Source organism: Coturnix japonica, chromosome 1 (genome assembly GCF_054131305.1).
Source record: "Coturnix japonica strain WE chromosome 1, WE-NBRP24, whole genome shotgun sequence".
Taxonomy (NCBI): domain Eukaryota; kingdom Metazoa; phylum Chordata; class Aves; order Galliformes; family Phasianidae; genus Coturnix; species Coturnix japonica.
Genome location: NC_140663.1, coordinates 94,734,479 through 94,758,639, shown reverse-complemented (window position 1 = coordinate 94,758,639; position 24,161 = coordinate 94,734,479).

Genomic DNA, 24,161 nt, shown 5'->3' with positions numbered 1-24,161 from the left:
ACAAAATTAATTGGGTCATGCTAAATTCCTCTCAGCTGTAATGTTATTATGGCTCATTAAATTTCTCATCACTTCCTGAAAATTGTGGTCATGGGGTCAAATGAGAAGAAAAACTGATTCACTTTTGGAAGAATTTTAGTTTCTTACATAGTTTTGTACTTCACATTTTCCTCATCAAGCTGCATAGACCTATCAATTGAATGAAATAAATGTGGGTTAAACAAAACTAAAATGATACTTAAAATAGTCTGATGTTTATTTAGTAGGCCAGATCACTAGGCACTACTGTCTGGTACACACTAATTAAAAAACATATTGTATGGTCCTACACTCAGTTAAGCTGGTCCAATATCAAGTGTCATAGGAGTACAGAAATGTTTATAACATAATTTGAATTTGCAAATATACATAAACATATGCTTTTATGCTTTTTAATGCAGCGGAATTTGTTCTTTTTACTTAAATGAATGTTTCAGTGGCTATAACAGATCCTGTACTTGACTGTTGTTATTCATTTTATTAGTGAAATAATACCACAGCTGCTCTCAGATTACTTTTTATTGTTTGTAAGGTGCATTTGTGCATTATTTATTTTCTGAAAGAACAATCTATATTCTTAACCTAAGGAGATGAAACTGAAATTGGAGATACTCTGATATTTTTCCATATCTGTGAAACTGTATTTTTATATATCAAAATTTCAGCGTAATCCCTAGTGGGATTTTTTTCTTTTTTTTTTTAAAAAAAAAAAAAAAAAGCAAGCAAGCAAGCAAGCTATTTGCCTCTACTGAACTACTGAACTGACTCCTCAAATTGAAAGTGATTCAGTCTGGCATTAATCTGAATCTCCTCATAGTGCTAGACTGTGTGATGAGAATATGATACTACTATTTTCCCCCATGGAATACATTTCTTTTCTTTGAATCACAGAATTATAGAGTTATGGAATCATTAAGTTTGGAAAAGACATTTCATCGGGTCCAGCCACCCACCTATCACCAATATTGCCCACCAAATAATGTATTATCCATCCTTTCCTTAAACATCTTCAGGGATGATGACTCCACCACCCCCCTGGTCAGTCTGTTCCAGTGCCTCACACTTTGAGAAGAAATTCTTCCTAGTACCCAACTTGAACTTTCTCTGGTGCAACTTGAGGCTGCTCCTTCTTGTCCTATCACAATTACTTGGCAGAAGAGGCCAATTCCCACTTCACTCCTTTCAGGTGGTTGTAGAGAGTGATGAGGTCTCCACTGAGCCTCCACTTCTTTACACTAAAGAATTCCAGACAGTTTGAGGTAGACGTGCTATTCAGCTACAGTGTTGAGCAATAGTGAAAGACACTGTTGAGTTGGCAGTGCAAGGCTGATCCACAGAGCTAGGGAACTGCTTCTTTTTTCCATCCTTGGCCTTTTTTTTCCCTTGCAGCTTCTCCTGCCAACATATATGTTCTTGAACCTGTAAGCTGCTAACCATCACGATCTCAGCAATTACCTTCTGTCTAGGTTTTCACATTGCTTATCTTGCACAACTTTAAGTTCACTTGTTCTCACACCTCAAGCTACAATTTTCTCAGTAAAAGTGTGTCAAGATCATACTGCTGTGCTGTAACAATGCCTTGGATTACAGGCTGCTAACAGTTTGACTATAATTTATCCAAAGTACAGTTCCAATGAGGTATGTGATACTGCAAAGAGTTTTTGAGTTAAAATAATTACAAAAGGTTCAAATAGGAAAAAAGAACATTTTAGAAGGAAAATACAAATTGCATTACTTTTTGCAGAATAAAAATTCAATTTTTTTCATGCCGAAACCTTTAAGAGTCTGATTTTCTACTTCTTCAAATTGTATTGAACATATATCTAGAACAATGAAAGTGTGAGCTGCATGAACCAACGGTGAAGTGGATTGAAAAATTGCTGAACATCTGAGAGCAAAAGATGCTGATCTGTGAGATGAAGTCTAGCTGGAGTAGAAAAAGAAGTGGTGAGCCCCAGGTGTCAGTAGTGAGTATAGTCCTGTTTGATATCTTCATAAATGATCCAGATGATGGCACAGGGTGTGCGCTCAGCAAGTTTGCAGATAACACTAAACTGGGAGGAATGGCTGATATGTTGTGCTGCAACTCAGAGGGTCTTTTAAAGTCTGGTGAACCTCAAGAAATTCATCAGAGGAAAGAAAAATCTATACCATTAAAAGGAACAATCCCATGAACTAGTATCAGCTAGGGAAAAAAGGATGTTGCGGTCCTGGTGGACGCCAATTAGACCAGGAGCTGGCAAAGTGCCTTTGCTTTCAGGAAGACTAATGATAACCTAGTCTGCATTAGTATTGGCATCAGGTCAAGCAGAGAAATTCTTCATCTCTTCTCAGCACTGATAAGGCCACCTATGGAGCGCACAAGAAAGACACGGATGTACTGGAGAGAGTCCAATGATGGGCCACAAAGATAATTGAAGCAATGGATCATCTCTTGTGTGCCCTGGTGGCGCAGTGGTAGGAATGCTGCTTGCAACACAGGAGGCCCTGGGTTTGAATCCCCCCTGTGGTGCAAGTGGTAGAAGTGCCACTCTGCTACACAGAAAGAACTACGTTGTACTCTTTATCTGCATGGAAGGTGTTTTTATCTTCTTTTCTTAAAGAGTTGTATTCTTGAATCATATAATCATAAAATCCTTAGAGCTGGAATCATCATTCATGTCATGAAGTTAGCAAATGATTAAGAGTGGAACTGAATATGCTATTTATTGTGAAGGAAAAAAACAATATATTTTCAAATCAGATGGGTTTTTCTCATAAATCTTGAATCACACCACTTATGGCATTTGCTTTATCTTCTCCATTTGTGTAGGTAGCAGCTCTTAAATGGTCACTGCCTCAGGCTGCATAATCATGCCTGCTCTATATACGTCATTTTTGTCTCTGCTTTTGTAACATCCGTCCTTCAATAAATACAACAATTATTATCATCAAAACATGATTTGTCTAATTTTGTACCATTTTGTCTTAAAAAATACACTGTTCCTGCTACTACATTACATATTCTTCTCAGGTATGACATTTCCATCATCTTTCCAGTAATCACTTTAAGAGGAAATCGCTTCCTGATTTTTCCATGAAAAACCTTTTGGAACTGATAATTACCATCTTTTCTCTTTGCTTCACTTAAGCAAATGTGATGAAAGCTAATGTTCTCATTAAATAGAGATAACCAGCTATATTAATCTTGGGATATTAAATAGAAAATATTCCAAAGTAATTTTTTTATTTCGATAGTCATTTCGATTTCTATGTGCAATTTGTGTTTTATTCGGTGCTTGTATTAATTTACCTATGAAAAAATCTACAGTGCATATTTACATCCCAGACCAAAGGCACAGAGGAGTTGTGACTAAAACTGCAGAGTCTGGAGAACATGTTTATGGGTGTCACTGACAAAGAGATTAGTGTAAGCTTAGTGGCTGATTTGTTCAAAGTATATTCATTTTGGTTTGGTTTTTAACTTTCACTTAGGTTTTTCCTTCTTCGTATTTTATGGACATCTCATAGGAAATTCATTAAGCAGGGAAGATCAAGGGAGTATTTACTTAAATGTAAATAGCAGTATGGATTCCTAAAATATTTAGTCTGGGCTGGTGACATGAATAACAACTGTACAGTAGCTCTTCTGAACCGCAGAATTTTTGGTAATTACATAAATGTTTGAGGAAAACATTTTCTTCTCCATTAAATAGAGTAGGTGTTCTTTGGGTTGATCCATTACCTCTTAGACACAAAAAATATTCATATTTGCTTCATGTGACAAGTCATTTATTTAGTTTTCTTCTTATACAAAAATATTATTAATAAAAAAAGATATCTGATCTTGTATGCAACAGTTAGTATATGCAAAAGAAAGAATTCTATTTTATGTTTTAAATGTATGAGATTGTAATTGTTTATTTAGTATGAAGGAATCTTACTAAAAACCTTTAAGTTTTGTCTCACTTTAGTAACTAAAATGAACTTACCTTTCTCTGTACAGATGATTTACATTTCTCTGTACACTGTAACAGAATATTTTAAATATGCTGAAATATTTCTGAAAGCTAAATGAATTATATTTAATCAAAGCAGTTAATTTTTTCTTGTCAAAGAAAGGCTGACATTCATGTGCAACATTTAGTCATTTGGCTCATTCAGTTAGAGCACAAATGAAGAATGATGAAACTAACCAAATATTTGTACAAAGCTGAAGATTGTATACAGTCTTCTGAAATATATATTAGAGATTTCAGAAGATGTCTATAGCAAAGGGTGAGATTCATCCTAGCAACCCCAGAACTGTGTGATTTACCCCGCTGCTAGAGTCTTTCATAGCAGTAGTTCCCACAAATATCTTTAATATAGAAACTGCAGGTGTACTAAGATGTTGAGGTGTGGAAAGTGGTTAAATTTTCACCTGTGTAAGTAACTGATGTATTCAGTGTAGGTCCTGTACACCAAAATTCTGAGTGTGTGAACCTGAGGAAGTGGTCATACCTTTAGGTATTCATAGCTGGCTTTGTCTAGACTCCAGCTCCTCTAGTAACGTGTCTGAGGTGCTCCAACATAGCATTCTCCTGACTGTGTTGAAAACTTGCAATGTTTTTAAAACTACGGTGCAGACTAAACTCATCTCATTGTTTCTGCTCACTAAATGAAGGTGATATTACATTCTGCTGTGATACAGATTATATTGTACAGTCACTTTTCCCCGTGATAATCAGGCACTCCCTAGCAAATCCTATGAATGCCCTAAATCACACCCAGTTACAGAATGGTTGTGAGCTACTACTGTGATGTATCCCTTAAAAAAATAAAGTCCAAGGGCATAACTTCTCCATAAAAGATAAAAATAAATATTCCAACAACCTTGGAGAAATATTTCTACTGCTGAGGAAATCATTGGTAACAGGTTTCAGTTGAAACCAGTTGAAAACTGAATTCCTACTGTGTTTAATACAGAGGACTAAAAGGTGATGAAGGGAAAGAAGATTCTAGGAGAATGGCTGCACTTCACTGAAACAAAAGGCAGAGACCTTAATGGGGCAGATCAGCTTAAAGACCATGCCGGGCTGTTGTGCTTATACTAACTGCAGTATAGGAATAAATCAAACAGATTTATTCTGGGGGTGCTGGGATGTCAGTATGTGTTTTTGCTCTGAACTCCACATGTCCTGTGAGTGTACTCATCCTGGCCCCATTGTACAGCTGTGTGCTGAGAGAGTCCAGGTGAGCGAACAATGGCTGTTTTCTGGCATCATAAAGTAGAAGAAAAAAAGAAAAAAAGGCTCTTTTAAACACAGGGTAATACTGGCGGAAGACCAAAAGGGACTGTGATGAAAACTCAGGTCAGACATTTTGAAAACTTTCAGAATAACAATGATTTGAATTTTGTGGACAAAGTGAGGAAAGGGGAGATCTAACTTAACGTACTTTAATTCTGGTAATTTACTCAAGTGATTATGCATCTTGGTACTTGGATATGGAATCAAATTTACTCCCCTACTTGGAGTGTGGAGATAAAGTGATGCTTATCTATAACAATGATTTACTTTACCCACTTGGCAACAAGAAGTAGTTGTATGGTTTTGTGGATCATTTTCTTTTTGCTATGGGAACAGGTAGATATTTGATACCTGGCAGTGACTCAGTGTAGACATGCATGTGCATTCATATTCTCTCCTAACAAGAAGAAAAGCAGGTTATGTCACCTCTGTGTTACCACCACCATAGGGGGAAGGAAGAAAAAAGAACACAGGAAAAAGTATCTGGAGATTTTTGAATTATTGATTTTAGAACAGCATTTTCTACTTATTTCTCTTGTTAAACGTCATCAAGAATGTCAGAAAAGGATCATGACGGAAGAGAGAAATTATGTTCTGAGGGGACTGGAAAATAAAAATGCTTATCTGGTGCTATTCTCTTGTCTGTGAGGTTAGGAAAACTAAACAGCTGAAAGTTTATGTGAAAGAAATGAGACTGAATCGCACAGCAGGAAAAAGAAGGAGAGGGTGTTAATCAGTCATTTGGGAATCTTTGGTAGCTCCTTCAATTTTTAAATTTTTATTACTTTAAATTTAATTTCATAGTGGAAGTGATTTGGTGGATCATAAAGGAAAACTTTAGGAGTGATATTTTTTATATATTTATTTTTCCAGCTTTTGTTAGACCTGTACTTATATAATAATAAGTAATCTAATCTGAGCTTCTTGCATTACATTCCAGTCTTAACAAGCTAAGAAAATACTGTCTTTTATTACTAGAGTTTAATCTACACATCCTGTTTATATTTCCTTCTGGAAAAGCCTCATTGAGTTAATCATGAAAGTAATTGTAATCCTCTTTTATTTTATGAGATTCATTTTTGTGAAGTAGTTTAATAGTTCTCAACAGGTATAGTATAAGAAAATTTGTATACTTTACAGCCATCCTTCTTACAGGAAAGGGCCTTTTTGTGACAGAAACTGGCATGTCCATACTCTGAATCGAAGAAGTTTCCATTTGGGATGTTCTTTTTCTAAACATTTTTCAAATGTCTCTACTGCCTTTTGCCTAGTGTGCCCTAGTGGCGCAGGTGGTAGAATTGCCGCTCTGCAGCACAGAGCCTCAAATCTCAGGGGTTGGACTCGATGATCCCTTCCAACCCGCACGAGACTATTACTATTACTTTTCTAAGGTACCAACCTCAGTACTGTTTATGGATAGAATAATTCTTCCACATCAGCTTTTTAGCTAGCAGGTTAGTTTTCCTGAACTATTTTCTTCACTTACTGTAGACAGAGGAGGACCAAGCACTGTGTTTGGTACATCTGGGAACCTGTGATTTTCGTGAAACATGCTGTGTGTGTTTCCTGCAGAGCTGTCAGCAAGGCAAACTGTTGGAATCAGTTTTCCCCCAGCCATATCAAATTAGTTGGTGTTTTCATGAAAGCTTAGAAATACTAAGGGATAAGTGCATTTGCTTTAACACAGCCTCATAAGAATTACAGCTATGATTTCTCTCACACACCAGGTTTGTATCAGCCTGTAATATGTGCCTTTCTACTTGTAGACTTACTGCATGTAACAGAGCAAATCACAGTACTAAGTTTTCTGCCCTCTGTACTGAGGATAGCACAGTGCCTAGCTATGTCTCTGGACCAGATCCTGACACTTTACATCTGACACTGTAATTTTTCTTAGCAGTAACTAAACCACTCTGTGAAAGGTATCCATCTCTTTTCACTGATTACAAAGTGAGGCTGGAAGGATATAGCTCTCGGGAAAGCTAAAATATTTAAAAAATAAATATTTCTTTTTATTTTAAAATAAAATAATTATTCTTTAAATAATTATTTAATTATCTATTCACCATTAATTATTTAATTATTTAATTTATTATTAGTTTTTAATTATTTAATTATTTAATTATTGTTATTTAAAGCTAAAATAATTAATCTTTATGCATAGATTAATTGGTCACAATAGGACTCCATGGGGCAACCTGCAGTTTTGTATGAAAAAGGTATCAGAAAGAGCCATTTTGCTAAGAAATGCAACTGTATTTTTCTCAGTGGAGCAGTTTGTCCAGTGACCAGGGGACTCCTTGGATCAGTATCATGCCACTTATCTATAATGTGCCCTGAGCTCTGAGATATGGTTTAGTGGTTTGCTGTAGCTATGGTAATGGGAGGACAGTTGGGCTAGATGATCTTGTAGGTCCTTTCCAACCTTCTATGATTCTGTTTGTGAATGAGGACATGAAGCGCTGGAGCAGCAAATCCCACATGGCACTCCACCAGCTCAGGAAGTTGTACTTTGATGCTGAATGCATGGAAATAAAAGAATGTTATTTTTCCTTTTTTCCTTGAGGAAGAAGTATTTGAGAACATTTCTATTTACATTAAACACAGAGAGAACTGGGGGAGGCAGAGAGGGATGGAGAAAGTGCTTGTGTTGTTCCAGTGCAGTAACAATAGTCAAAATGATGTAACTCTCTGCAGGGTGGAAATTCCCTTCTTTTTTATAAGCCAGCTCCTTTAAAACTCTGGTGTAAACTTTCGTGATGGGTATGTACAGCCTTAATTTAAAATCTGTGTTTGCCTAAAGTGAAATTAGAATATTCCATATGTTCTATTTATTTTTGTGTTTTAGTATGATAACCCTTTTATTTATGATATTAAAAACTGAGTTATTAAGACAAGCAAAAGATCTTTTTGTACAGTAACAATAGGAACAGCAGCTTAAGCTGCTTGGCCTGCACAGACATAACTGGTCCTGGATGAAAGTGATTAAACACAGTGGACATAGCTAGGGTGATGCGGCATAATTCCATACAAGTAATTTGATCACTGGATAGCAATTGAAAAAGACATGGTCACTTCTGCTTTGGCCGCTTTTTCCATGCTGGTTTTCCTGTGGCTTTTTATATTTCATCCATTGCTGGTTCCCTGATGTCAGAACTTGGACTGTGCTCAGTGTGAACAAAACTTCCTTGATGCACTTTTAAATTCAGCAAGGGGCCAAGTGTTCTCAAGCTGATAATGAGAGACCTGGATTTTAACTCTGGACATTGTCATTTTATATGGCTCACGATGGCTTTTTGAGCAAGCTTTAGTTCTGCTCTTTTAAGTATTTTATAACCTTCTTTCACCTTTATAACATTCAAAACCAAAATGGTGTAATTAACTGGTTAGTAATGGTATTGATACAGTGCTGACAGACTGATAATGACTATCTTCAGCAACCTGTGGGCAGCTCTTGGTCCTCTGCTATTATCTCATAGAGCAATGTTGTACTGCTACCACAAGTTACTGCGTAATAGCAATCATGGCTTCTACTATATCTACTATATAGTTACCACACACTTAACACAAAATAGCACATTTTATTTTGTGGTAATCCAGTAAATGAATCACACTGCCAGGCTCCAGGCCATGCAGAAAACCAGGCCTGCCTATCAGAGGTGTAAGACATCTGGTGCATTTTGTGGAAAAAAGCCCATCTGATAAGAGCGCAATATTCTTCCACAAGTGTTCTTTTCTTTTTCTGCAGCTTAGAACAGCCATCTCAATTTTAGTTTAACCTGTTAGCTACTGCAGACATTGACAAGCCTCCCATTTACCAAATTTACATTACATAACATACTGAAGCTCTACAACTTTCAAAGCCATGTTATATAAAATTATTAAACTTACAGGTAAATATATTATTAGTTCAACACCGAGCTGCCTATGGTTGGAAAGAAAAGATATATTACAATCTGGTTTTTGTGTGTACTGCTCCCTCTGTTTTTGTAGACAGAGGGATAATTTTATATTCCTGTATATTTCCCCATTAGTTTATTTTCCTGGTTCCAGTGGTGGATTGCACAATTGGAACGGCTGGGAAATAAGTGAATAAGGCCTAACGGAGTAAATGAAGATTAAATGTTATGTTCATATAGCTGTGGTAGCTCAGCACTGTGCAGTAGTTTGCTTACTCCTCTCACTGAATGGGAATAGAACTGTAAAAACAAAAGCAAAGTAGAACTTGTGGGTTGAGATAAAAATTATTTACTAGAACAGAAAAGAAAGGGGAAAAAAATGATAGTGATAATGGATGAACTTATATACATACATGTGATGCAAAAACCATTGCTCACCACCTGCCAACCAATGCCCAGTCAGCCCCAAGCTCTTCAGCCAGCCAACTCCTCCACCATTTTCCATGTTTTTTTTACATGATGTCATATGGCATGGAATATCCCTTTGGCCAGTTAAGGACAGCTGTCCCAGTTCTGTTCCCTCCTGCCTCCTTGTGCCCCTTCAGCCCTCACCCTGGCAGGACACTATGAGAAGCTGAGAAACTGAAATGTCCTTGGCTCTGTACAGCCCTGCTCAGCAACAAGTAAAACTCTGCTGTGTTATCAACATTGTTTTTCTCCCAAAGGCAAAACATAGCATCTTACCAGACACTATGAAGGAAAAATAAACTCTGTCTCAGTTGAAACCAAGACATGTATTTTCTTTAGTTCAGAAATAAGTGTATTTGAAGATATATTTAAAATGTAATGTATTGAGTTCTTTAACAAAATAGATCCTTGTGTCCTGAGGAGTTTCTGGAGGTATGGACTCAGATGAAACTGCATTTTTTACCAGGCCACAGTACTTCAGCCCTTTTTATACAGCACAGCACATTCAATAGTCCAGTTTGCTCTGAATGTAGTACATACTTGAGTCATAATGTTTTTCTCTAAAAATAACGCAAAACAGCTGTTCTAATGAAAATTTACATATTTTCCCTCAGCTAGGAAATATTTTTAATTTTATAGTACAAAGTAGTTAAGTTTAACAATCCAGCCTCTCCTGGTTGAAATGCTGAGTTCATCTACTTGGACATATTTGGCTCAGTGTGAAGCCTAGTTCACTGCCTAGGAAACGTATGGGATTTAGTGGGAAAAGCTGGGATGTGAACTCTTTCTGTACAGCTTATAGAAAGGGGGTCCTTGTCAGCTACCTGAGGTCACAGTGATTTTACTGACATCTATAAACGACATGCTGCCTCCAGCACCTCATCTTCTAACCATAATGACAATATTGTTTCAGTTAAAAGCACTATCTTTTATTTTCACAAATATATTTCACCCAATTCCAGCTACAGGCAAATGCCAAGAGCATTTTGTGACTGTATTGAAGTGCAGATTTAGATCCACTGTGTTAAAGTAAACTGATACTTCAATTATTAAATGCAAGTACTTGGCTTGGCTGTACTGAAGGAGGCCATTAAAATCTCTGAGATCGTTTTTATTTTGGTTACCAAAGCCTGTTTCCAAGAGTCAGTGTCTAAATCCCATTAAAGCAGGACTTTCCATCGTTTTCCACTAAAGAAAAAAGTCTGGATCGGGCAGTATTACCACTGCACTGAGACTTCTGCCAAAGCCTCTGCTTGGACAGCAGAGCTGCCTTTAAGAAGTTTGAAATGCAAGTCCTTCCTTGGCATATCTGAAATCCCTCCCTTTTTGAGCAAATCTCTTGTTTCTTCTAGAAATATACAAAGGCAGCCATTGGATATGAAACACCAGCATGTAAGACCAGCTTTAAGAAATTATTTGCTTGCCTTAAATGAGGCAGAAGTAGATATAAAATCCCAAAGAGCAACACAAAAGTTGCACCAGTCATTTCACCTGCCCATCTCAAACCACTTCATTAAGTTGGTGGTCCTGAACTGGACATCTGAACAAGACTGCAGAACATGTGTTGGGTGGGCATCCTCTGAACACACACACCTTACTTGTAGTGTGTTGTACACAAAACACAGCAACTACTAACAGCAACTTAAAACATAGTGTCTGAGAGAAGCTGGTGTCCATTGCCTTGTGTGTGGCAACCCTGCACCCAGAGCACTGGATCTTCATCTGAACGGTATTCACCACCACTCTCCAACCCTAAGATCACTGCTTTGATCCCTGCCCTGCCAGCTAGAGTGTAGCTCTTACCTTCTCATAAATTTGGACGATAAAATAAGAAAAGGGAGAGGATATGAGGGGATGCTGCATTCTATCCCAGCTCTGGTCTCACTCCCTTACTGAGACCTGAGCTGGAATTATCTAACTGCAGACACTTGGGATGGTTTGCTTTAAATTTCAGCTCCATGTCATCTTCTGCACAGCAGCTCCCAAGTACCACAATGGTTGTCTGCATCTCCATTGCCATTCACCTCTTGTTCTGAGAGGAACTTTGACCTTCCTGCGTGTTATTTTCTGCTGCCAGCATCTCCCTGATGGACATGTCTTGCAAGACTTGGTAGCTGTCCAAATGTCTCTAAATGCAGACCAAAATTAACTTGAACTCTGCTTTGTTCAAAGGTTGAGCTGTTGAGGGAATCCAGAATGAAAGTAAAGAAGTAACTGTGTTTCCTGTTTCTGTTTCCTCGCTTACTGATCATGGTCTAAGCAAAATCAGGGGTGTGTTAGCTTGTGTCACTTGTCCAGGAAAATACCCAAGACAAAAGTGCATTTTGTTAATGTTGATAGATTCCAAATTTCCAAGAGAACTGAAAATAAAGCTCAGTTTCATCATGCAGTACCTTGATTGCAAACTGAATGTGTTTTTTAGGGGTTCTTGGTTTGCTTACCTAAATATAAAGCACGTTTTAAAGCTGATGAATTTGTTACAGCTGGCATTTTGTTGATAACTCATAGATTCCAGCTTGATTACTCTGTAAAATTCTGCAATATGCTTTCTTAGTACTGATCTGTTCTGGAAAAAAAAAAAAAAAAAAAAAGTTTATATATCTGAAGGGATACAGATAATAACAAAAAACAAAATTAATAATTAAGCTATTACATTATTTGATCGGTGGTCTACCATTTAAGCATCTGTTTTAGATGTTCCTTGGCTGACATTTTTCAAGCCTGGCCCCTGGAATTTGAATTGTTCTTTCTTTAATTTGTGATACAAAAAGGAGAGAAGGTGCTGAAGGGATCCATCAGAGCAGTAAGCACACAGAACCGAGCCACTATTGAGATTTTAATCTCTGTACAACTCACAGACATAACACCATTTGTATCTTAGCTTTCCACTAGAGAAATGAAGTTGATAGCATTTCTTTGCTTCTGCCCTCAACCTCTTTATAAATTCTGAGTTGTTAGGAGGAGCTGCCACCTTTTTGTGCTTGTTAGCACAGTGTGATAAAGCCCTTCCGAATCTCTTCATTCTACAGCAGAACACTGTTACTGACAAGTCAAAGGGTAAAATGGTTTCAGTAAATAAAGCTTTGGGTTGCTTTGTAGTGATAATGTTGAATTTTTAGTGTTGAATGTTGAATACCCACAGTTTTCCTTGTCAAATTCCAGCATTTTCTTCCTTTGTGGGTATTTACTGTTCTCACCACTGAGTTTGGGTTCTAAAAGGACAGAAGTATTGCAGTTGACGTACAATAATTTGCATAACATATTGGTTGTTATTGCATTAGGTTAAGTGTGCACTAGTAATAGATTTATGCATCTTTCACTACCAAGAGGATCACTCTTACAGTGCTCTTAATATAACCAAAAATTAGGCCTCAGTTTTACTTCGAGCCTTCTGAAGAAAGCGATTTGCCTTTCAACAGTATGAGACAGCCAGCAAACTGTCTCAAGATTTGTGGACACTTAGGATCCTTAAGGAATTGCTCATCATAGATGAGGAATTAGAAGCCCAGTTTAAGGTACTTGTATTTTTTTTTCCTTGTTATTATTATTATTATTATTATTATTATTATTATTATTATTATTATTATTATTATTATTATTATTATTTTATTCTAAAGCACAATCCAAGCTTTTCAGTGTGGAGAGCATATGTCCTAGAGATTACTTTTTATTAATACTTCTCAGTTATAACTAAATTTCACTGTCAGGGTACAAAGAAACCTGCGAGTTTCCTGTGTGAGCCGTATGTAAACTTGGCTAGTTAGGAAATATTCACACCTTCAGAGTACAGCTTGTGTTGTTAAAAGATCTCTATTAAAATCTTCAGTTTATTAAACTGACAAATGGTAGGAAATATTCGTACCTCAAAAGCTATGATATCATTTCATTTTAAAGTAACCCCACCAAAATCTCACATTTCTCAGTGTGAAAGTAACTAAAACTGTATATGTGTCATTGTGGGCAGCACCTCAGGTTTGGTCACCATTAACTGCTGTTCTTACGCTTAAATCAGAGCCCTCACAGCCTGCTAAAGAAAAGCAGAACCTGAAACCCTCATTTTAAGATTGCTGGGGATTAACATTTTTTCATGAGCTTCAAATGCTGTATCCCTTCATGGGTTTTAGACAATGAAGAGAATGCTTCTGAAAAAAAAAGGTGTTTTCCACACCTCTCAGCTCTCAGTTTCTACAAGTGGTGACACAACTCAGTGAATATATTTATTACTCAGATATTAAAAACTCCAATTAATTCATACCACTAGTCAGATATCCTACTGCTGTTTATACAGTTGTAATCTCAGTGTTTAGGTCATTTTCTTCCTGTTCTAATTCAGTAAGAGCTCCAGTACCATCCCTGTCTGTCTGGATTTAGGCTCCCATTCTGCAGTGCCCTGGGCAAGATGTCCAGCCTCAGTCACTTCACACTCTCAGTTCTCATATAGGCAGTATCAAGTGCCTCAATCACCATCATGATCTGATGGAGAGGAACTTGGAGGCATAGGATTGGAGAAGGGCTTTTTGCATGTGTCATTGTAAGATGTGTGCTTCAGACTTATTTCACAGGAGCATCTTTCACAGCCTTGGATCAGCCCCCATGAGCCCCTGACGTTGTTGCACACTGTGGCGGGAAAGGTAACAGTACCTGACATGGAAGCCTCTGAGCTGGTGGGTCAGAGTCACTGTGATATGCTGTGCCCTTCTGCTCCTGTGGGAGAAAGCAAGAAATCTTGGACTTGGTGCAACATGGCCTTTGTGCTGTGCTGCAGAACATTTCAGGCTATTTGTACAACCTGCCTGTTGAGGAAAACAGTGAATGTGTACAGAGATTGAACATCACATCTTTGAATAAAATTTGGAGTTGTTTGTTGGACACTAATGTGAAAAAGAAACTTTGGGAAATGCCAAGATGAAACATTTCAGCCAAGGAAAATGATTCATTACTTTTGAAAATCTCTTCCAATGTTTTTTAGCCAAACTACGTGGACAGCACGACCCACACTTATGAAAAACCATTGTCACCCAAGTCCCCCAAACATTTTCTGTTGTTGGGATTTCTGTTCCAGAAATGTATTTACCTAAATCTTTCCCTGCATAAAGAAATAAACCTTCCTATAGTTCCAAAAGATCTGAGTAATGCCAAGCTGTAAATATGGTGACAGGCACAGATAATAATAGGTTGGTGACATGACATTCTCTCCATACTCCATACTCCCTAGAGTATGGAGAGATTTGTCTTTATACCTATGGAACATGCCCTTCATCCAGTCTATGAAGATTTTACTCATTATTACCATGGAAAATTCATAGATTTTTCAGATTAAAGAGAAGTGAAGGAAAAATGGCAACTCAGCAGAAGGAGAGTGAAATTTTCTGAGCTGAGCAGCTACATGAACTACAAAAGCTAAAAGGCTACAAAATAGTGAAGGGTCTTGAAGGTGAGTGAGGAGCAGCTGAATCCCATTGGTTTGCTCAGCGCAGAGCAGAGGAGGTGAATGGAGGCCTGATGGCAACTTCACCTCCTCACAGGGAGTGGAGGGGTAGCGCTGAGCTCTGCTCAGTGTGACAGCAACAGGGCCCAAGGGAACAGCATGGAGCTGTGCCAGGGGAGGGGCAGCTGGGGTCAGGGAAAGGGGCTGCACCACAGGGTGGTGGGCATGGAACAGGCTGCACAGGGCTGTGGGCACGTCCCTGATTGCTGTTGTTCAAGGAGAGTATGGGCAGTACTCTCAGACAGTGGGTTTGGATTTTTGGTGGTCCTGTGTGCAGTCCCAGAGTTGGACATGATTGTCCTTATCTGTCCTTTCAAACTTGAAATATTCCTTAATTTTATATGAAATACAGGGTCAGTATTGCTTGTCCATCTTACAAAAGAGCTGGATGGTGCCACTTGGAAAATATCTTCCTTTTTATTTTTTTTGAATTTTCATTTTCTACAAAGGAGACAAGAGTGCATTAAAAACTTTACATGTTGTTTGTTTTGTTTAACTGTTCATTTGTTTCTGTATTTTGTTTTTGAAGCAAGGAAAAATGGTTGTGTTTTGTGAAAACAATATACTTCAAACCTTTTCGTAAGTGAGCAAGTACTTCATTCTAGTGTTAAACATTAAAGAAACAGAGTTCAAAATTAGATATTCAACAAAGGAGAGAAGACATTTGTTTAGAGCTGTAGCTGTCATTGGTAGGATTTGTTTGCCCTGGATTTCAGAAAGGAGTTTGCAGCTTAATCTGATTTGTTTGTTGAGATGCCTGGGTTTTCTCATAAGTATGTACAACTTTTTTAAGTATTCACAAAGGTAACCACAGCCAGCCTTTGAAATTATCTTATTCAATTATACTGTTTGATCCTGTAATTGTCTATAAAAGTTTGGATCCACTGCTGATGCTGGGAATATTTTATTGCTCACCAAGGAGCACTTGTGGCTATGTTCTGATAGCCAGGTTTGTGGTTCTGGAAAAGTTCAGAGTTCCAGGAGGCCATCAGTGCAATAACATTATTGTGTCTTTATAGTGAAAAAGAGGAAAACATGAGAGGCTAGTGAAACAAGTGAAACATCCATAAGTAATAATATTATAATAAAATAACATATCTGGAATAAAATTTATAGTGTGAAACAGTGTCTCGTCTTTACTGGTTCCATTAGCTAAGGTAACAACTGATCACATATATAGGTCATATGATGAATTAACCTATAAAGATCACATTTTTAATTTCTAGAACACAAACCAGTTTGTATTATCAGTGTCATATATTTTACTCTGCATGTAGTCCACCTGTCCTGGATAAGAAACAGAATTGAACACAGTCTTTAATGACAGACATTCAAAAAAATTTCTGTTCATTTTGTCACTATAGGTTTCAAGCAGAAGTCTCAGCTGAGGACACTTGGAAAAAAAGGAGTCACATTTTCACTTTATTTGACAAATTCTGGAACATGTTTTAAAAAGTCTGGTTTATTTATCATTCAAATATCTGACATACCAGAATAACTGGTATTTTTCCTCCATATTTTTAAATTATTTGCTAACTTCCTCATGAAATTATTTATTTGTCTGGAATACCAGAGCATTTACAATTAGTATACTTTGTTGTAGAATAAAATGTTGATGAAAATACATGAGAGAATTTTTGGGGAAGGGAGAGGAACTCTGATCCACCAATTTTTTTCTTAGATACGTTCCAACAGTCATAGAGTTCCAACTTTAGTCTCGTATTGCTCTGCTGCGTGTTCCCTACTTGGAGGCAGCAAAAGCCTTACACATCTCTTATTGTTTTCTTTTAGATTTAATGTTCTTTAAATAGCCAAATACCACAACTACAAATTCTCTGTCTGCACTCCAGTTGATGAATCTTCTGTTTCTGTACAATCCTGATTTGTACTGGGCTCTCATTAGCAGTGTTGGAGTAACTTCCAAACGATGTATTTAGTGGTCATTATGCTGGTTGTTACATGGTCACTGCAGTGGTATTCCTTGTGATGTTCTGACTGTGAGTGTCAGAATAATGACCATACAAAGGGAGACAGAATGTTCAGACATTGGTCAAAAATAATTTGTTTTTGCTCTATACCTATTTGCAAATTCACACTCAGTTTCAAGTGCTACAAGGCCTAATCATTCCATGCAGAAAGAATTGATGCATGTACATCTCATGGGCAAATGTCCATTTTCTTGCTAAAGAGAACTAAATAAAAATCCTTTAATATTTGTTCTTTGTGCTTGAGCCAGGCTTCTGGTTTTATTAATGTTTGCTCCTAATCCCTTTTAAACACTAAAGATATTTTGGAAAAGAAAAACTATTTTTAAAGTAAATTACTGCAAAATATGGCTTCTTGTTTTTTTCTTAATTATTATTATTTTTTTTTTCAAGTGCCTAGCATATACCATTGATTATTGAAACATTTAATTGCCAACATTTGTTTGTAGGATAGCATATTAATGCATTTCCTCAAGGAAATATGAACATACGTCTCTGTTAAAGCTGTTAAGGCAGCTACAAAATGATTTTCTTGTTTATAATTTCTTGCTTCAGCTGGATTGTTTTTTATATTTTCCTGACCGTGTGTTTGCTTTTGAATTTCTGTATGTTTGTGTCACATTATGCTACAGACTGAGGGAATGAAAATATTGTCTTAAATAAAGTGACTGATAACCTCCTTAGTGTAGAACTACTACACCCATTTTAGGAGGAGATCACCCTGAGACAGAACACAGTTTTTTCCAGTGTCTCTACCTTGATCTCTGCAATGGAAGCTCTTCCATTCCTCTCTGCCTTCTCTTTACAAGGAGTGTTTCTGTATACCTTCCTCCTTATTTCAGCTGGAGGCAGTGAAATCTGGAGTAATTCTCAGTTGCTCTGTGCTACCCAAGATATTTGCAAACACAGAAGTCTGCCATGCCAAGGCCTGCTTGTGATATGTAGAGAGAACATGAACAGGTCTCATGGACCAGACCCACCAGGGAGAGGATATTTGGACCATGTATTCATGTGGGCATTCACGCTTTAAATGTTGGAGCTGCTAATTTAATACTAGAATAGCTCTCTCTAGAAAAGTTCAGCAAAGTTTTATATTAATATAACTGCACATAGTTGCAACATGCTGTAGAGATCACAAAGTATCTCCCTGGGCTGGGAGCTAGGTGATGAACAGTATAATGGCATCAACTTAGGACAGTACCTTAACATGATGCTGCATAACTTCATGCGGAGCTTAAAGCCAATTCTCAGCCTGATCAGACAGCTACAGCAGTGATTCTGTAGGTGAGGCTGAGTCTGAAGATGGAAAGTTCCAACACTTGTGCAAGTTTCAGCACTTTTCTTGTATTATCCTGACAAAGATCTCATACTTGTACTGGTTACAAAAACTGAAAGGAACTCGTCCCCTTCCACAGCAGGCTCTAAACCTTCTGTATAACATATCTGCTCCTCAACTTGCAGGTATATATACTCTATAATGCAAAGACTCTGTCTCTCATGCTTTGTCCTGGTTCATGTCTTTCTCACGCAGTTCCATGAATCAAAAGCAGAAGCTAGTTGAACTTTAGGAAAAACAGAGGGAAAAAGGTGCTTTCACCCTTAAAAATTTAATAAGTAAATTGTAGTTTACCCAAAGATCCATGTTAGCCATTTTCATCCTGCTAAGCATACTCATTCTTCTTATAACTGGAGCAGCAGCTACGAAAGGATCTCTGTATCCCCTGTCATTATGTCTGACAGAACATGGGAGATGTATCATGTAGTGACTGGAACACAATGAAGGAATATCTTAAGCAGCTCTTGCAAAAAACATCAAAGCACTCACGATCACAGCTCCTCATTTCTCTGCCCCACACCCCCACCTTTGCACTCCCCCCACTGATGGGCTCTCAATTACATTTTCAAGGAGGACACTGCTCAATGACAATAATGGCAAATAAATAGAAATCTTCTTTCAAAATCAGCAAAGACATACGCCCCTCTGGGATGAACAGGTACTTGAAAGGAAACAGAGAGAACAAATGTGGGTGTTTTTGAAGTTTGAAGCCTGTGGGAGGACAGTGGAAGGACTGAAGGATTTGTGAGGAAGGAATATTACGTGTATTTTGGATTCCTGAGCCTGCAGAAAAAGTAAATTACCAAGGAATTGTCACAATCGTTGCCAAGGTGCTTCTGATTTGGTAACAGTTTCCACTGTCCGCTTGCAGAGATGAAAGTGATGGCAGCCGAGCAGGCACTCCAAGCCCCAGCTGTAGATCATACAGAAAGGACTGATACACTTGTTTTCATTGAATATGGTGTTGCTGCTTACTTTTCAACACATGCATGTTGTGATCTTGAGTTTAAGACATATTTTTCAATTTAGTATACATCCAGTGGTCTTTAAGGAAATTTTAAAACATACCTTTCGTATATACAGAACCTGCTTCCTTTCACCAATCTTTTTCTAATGTGTTGCATTACACTACACTTAGCTATCCAGTAAGGTATTTTGGCATCAGCTCTGCTGGTTCCTGTATAAAGTAATCCATAGAAATAGGAGGGTAGATTTTAAGTTTGTTACTTACAGAAAGTTTAATGGAATAATATAGACCTTTATTTTTCTGATATGTCTTCCTGTTCTCTTCATTCTGTCCCTTATAATTTAGACCATCCAGTAAGCATTGACCTTATACAGAATTCACTTCTGCAGGACTTGTGTGATCCACCTTAACATTTCAAATACCAAAGTCAATAAATTTTTACTTTTGTAAGCAATATTTTATAAGCAAATGTATAAAAATACCTACTTAGATTATAAAAGCCACTTTTTTGTAATGATGTAATGTGGTCATTTTATTAGAAGAGAGTTAATGTAGAGCATAAACTAGCACATATGCTATTAATTAGAAAATAGTTGTGAAGCTTCTTTCCATGTATTGCTGATAAGTAACTTTTCATGACGTCCCAACCAACTTTTAACCTCTCAGTCTCTTGCCCACCAGGATCCCCAGGTCCTCTTACACAGAGCTCTTCTCTAGCAAGTCAACCCCTTATGTGTACTGATGCATGTGGTTATTTCTCCCCAGAGGTAGGACTCTGCACTTGCTCTTATTGAACCTCATCAGGTTCCTTTCTGCCCACCTCACCAATCTGTTCAGGAGGCTAAAGTGATCACTGGAGAGCTGTGGATGGTGGAGGGGGAACTCTCTGTATGTGTTTACACGTGTGTCTGTGTGAGCACAGACCTGAGAGGCAGCAAGGAGAGAGAAATCCGCTGGAAAGGGGAAGGACTTCTTCCTACAGACTGTATATTGCTGATGAGGAGAGCCATACCAAGCTTCTCATCTGACAGCAGGGCCACCTCATTTTCTGTGTCTACAATCTTTGCTACGGTTAGAACAATTTGATTTTCTTTCATTGTTTTCTGTCAAGAAAGCTATTTATGAGTGGTGCTAGCTTGGTGAAAGGCAGAGGGAAGAGGACAGTGCATGAGGAACATCAGGACAGCACCTCATAAAGAAGTAGATGGGGGGAACTTGCTCTTCCATGTCTTCCAACCTACTCCCCACTACACCTCCCACTAATGCTGGGTAGGGAAATATCTCCTACCCCTTTTCTTGCTACTTTTGACACTCTCTTCTTACCCCACCTCCAATAGCCTCTCCTGGGTGGGTGCAGCTGGAGCTGTATCACAATTGGGTGGTGGCATGAAGCTGGGCACAGCAAGCACTGGACAGCAGCACATGGCAGAGCTGCAGAATTCTCTCTTTAACTGCTGAGCATGCCCTTACAGCTTGCCCTTCTCTGTTTTCACTTCTGTTCTATATTGCCACACTGTTTTGGCCTTTTTGTTTTGTCCATCTATCATTGATTCTGCAGAGCTGGCGAATGTGTTAGTGAGGCACAGATGACTTTCTGTGTACTGCTTGATTGATTCCTCTCACATTCCGCACCTCTCCCCACACACTCCCATGTTCTGAATCAGCTACACTGGTGAAAATCTGGAGTAAGTCTGTTACACTATATGATCAATGGTAATTTATGACAGAATCTGATCTCTTCCCTCATTGTGGTTCCTGGCTAGTACCATAGTAATATCTTATTAAATGCTTTGAGTTGAGCAGTCTGTTTGGCTATCTTTTATTCATCTTTCACCACTCAAAGCTCATATGCTTTTGTTTTATCCCATGCTACTTATGTGTCTATTTATCTGTCCAGCTATGCTTCTCGAAGTCTGCCATGCTTACTCTTTCCCCAGCACTGACAGCCTTTCAGTATCCTACATTTCACCTTATTTATATCAACTCTCAGTTATTACTGTCCCTTTATTTATCTACCCATATTCTGCAGGGGGCATAGAAAAGCTCAATCCAACCACGAAGGTCCATGAGTAAACTTGATACTCTCCTATTCTCCTGTAAACAGAAAGATCCAGTGTCTGTTTCAGTGGTTATTCTCTCTGTGATGCCATGATCATCCATGGATCTCTGGTGAGCATAGCTAGCCATCAGCTTCAGCGCAAACTGACAGCTGATCTGGGCTGCCCAGAAGAAATGGTTGCTCTGTAATCCGTATGCTTCTCTTCCTCTTCTGTGAGTCTAATGGAAGTGCTTCCTTGAAATACAGCCTGAAACCAGTGTCTAAGTTGGAGAATAATGGAAAAATTGGTTGTGATTGTATTTCATTTCATTTATTTACTTGTTTTTCCTGGGGAAATACTCTGTCTTTGAGGAAGTTCCATTATAAATCACTTAGAAACATAGAACTGATACTTAAAAGCCTGAGGGCTGTTTGGTGTAGAGATGAGATGCTAGAAATGGAAGCTGATACTTATATACATAAAATAATGAGATGGCTTCCCTTGTTGCTGTCAGATAATTTGATTCGTAGCCAGGAGGTGATTCTACATACTGTGGAGGTTTACCCTTAAAAAAGTAATTGTAACTTTGCATGGCATGTTCTATATTTGAGACTTTGCTGGATATAAGGAATTATTTTATGTGGGAATGCAATTTTTAGAACAATTTTGTTAACTTAAATATTTGGACCAGTAGAAAGAATATGGTAGGAGGAATCATCTCCTATATATCACTAAAATGTGCTTACATTGGGCATTATGCTCTCTCCTAAAAAAAATAAAGTATATACCAGCAAACACTTACAATGCTTAATCCAGTCTATTGAATAATATTGTTACTGATCTCAAATACTACATCCTGCGGGGAAATTTTCAAGCACATTCAAGCATGCACAGAATACTTAGGTTTTCTACATTTCTTGTTAAAATATTACCTGGTTTGGGCTAATATGAGTTCCCTAGAATGAATACTGTAATGTTCTTATGTTCACACTTTCCTTCATCCCCTGGTTCTCTGGTGGTTTTGCAGATCTCAGAGCATAGCAAGTTCAGTTGTATCTAGAGATATTAAACACACAGAGCCTTTTGATTCCACAGTGTCCTTGTGTTTCTCCTGCAGCACATAACATCTTTCTTGTCTATTGATGCACCTATAAGAAAAGGTCAGATGGCAGCAGGTCTTGCTGTAAGAATCTGTCTTTAGAGGTGAGGGTCCCTATATGAGCTACTACCTGGCAACTCTGAATGACATTAGGCATAACAGAATCAATTTTATGTTGCCCAAACTACTTGTTCCTTGCTGCTCACTTATGTATTGGAACTGCAGAATGATCATGGTGGAAGATGATCATCAGTGGGATGCTATTCTGTGCTCTGATTAGGGCATGGAGAATGATGTCCATTGTGAGACTCGTGGGGACAAGTATGGTCACTTCTGTGCTGAAGATTGTGCAATACCATCCAATGCAGTGCCATTGTACTCTATGTGGCTGTATACTTTGAAAAGCAGTGTTTCCAGTTCAGATTAGCCCTATGAAAATAAATGTGGGTTCTCATACTGTTGAACATCACGAACAGACTGAAGAGGCCTTCAGTTATACTTGAAGAACAAGAGGGATGCTGCTGGACTGTGTGACCATGAGAGTAAAGTCACAAGCTGCTTATGTAATTTGCTGATGCACATAAAGATATGCACTGTCTACCAGAAGTGCCACGTGAAAGTTTCAGCTGTGCTTCCAAACCATACCTGAATTGGTCAGTTTGACAACTGCAAATAAATAAATAAATCTCTTTTTTATTAGAGAAATGAATATATTCTCCAAGACTATGTAAAAGAATCACACTTAGGGCCTTACAATGCCATGTTTACTGATCTTTTCTCAGAGGAGGACTTGATTGACTAACTTGGTTCTTTCAGCCATCTTCTGATTTAAGGAATTGTTTTTGAAGTTATATGACATTGCAGATGGCTTTCTGCTGTTCATACTGCTTATTTAAAGTAAGCCATTATTTTCAAGACCTGAACTTATAAAAATGTAACAATGTTTAAAATTTGACTGCTGGCAGACAGGCTTCCAGCTCCTCTCCTAAGGTTAGCAGAATATTGTGAGGAGAACCTACGCCAGATAAGATATTCCAGCTTCCCAAATGAGTGGAGAATGCTTGATGGGGAAAGTCATTACACAAGGAATGCAGTGACACATCAGTGTACTCTTCCAGGGTAATACTGGATATTTCACAGGATCATAAAAGCCTTGGCTTCCATTCATCAAAGACCTTTAAGCAGCTGGGCAGTCCAACTGCATTCAAGTGCCTTACAGAACAAGTGCTTTCTTAGTGTTGCATTAGGTTTTATAAATCCGGCATGTATAATCACATGACATTCATTAAAAAAAAAACCAAAAAAAACGAACAAACAAACAAACAAACAAACAAAAAAAAGAAGCAATGCATTGTATTTCTTTTTATTTAGGTAGAGAACCGTATTCCTCTGTTACTGATACAGTGATCAAGTACTTCACAACTGAGCAAATTTGGTTTGGCTTCAGAGTAACTAACTGTTTGGATGCATAACTTTAGCACGTACTCCTCTCAGGAAAAATCTGGAGATTTTGCTGGATTATAAAAATGAGCTTTTAATGTTGTTTTTTGTTTTTTGTTTTTTTCTTGAAT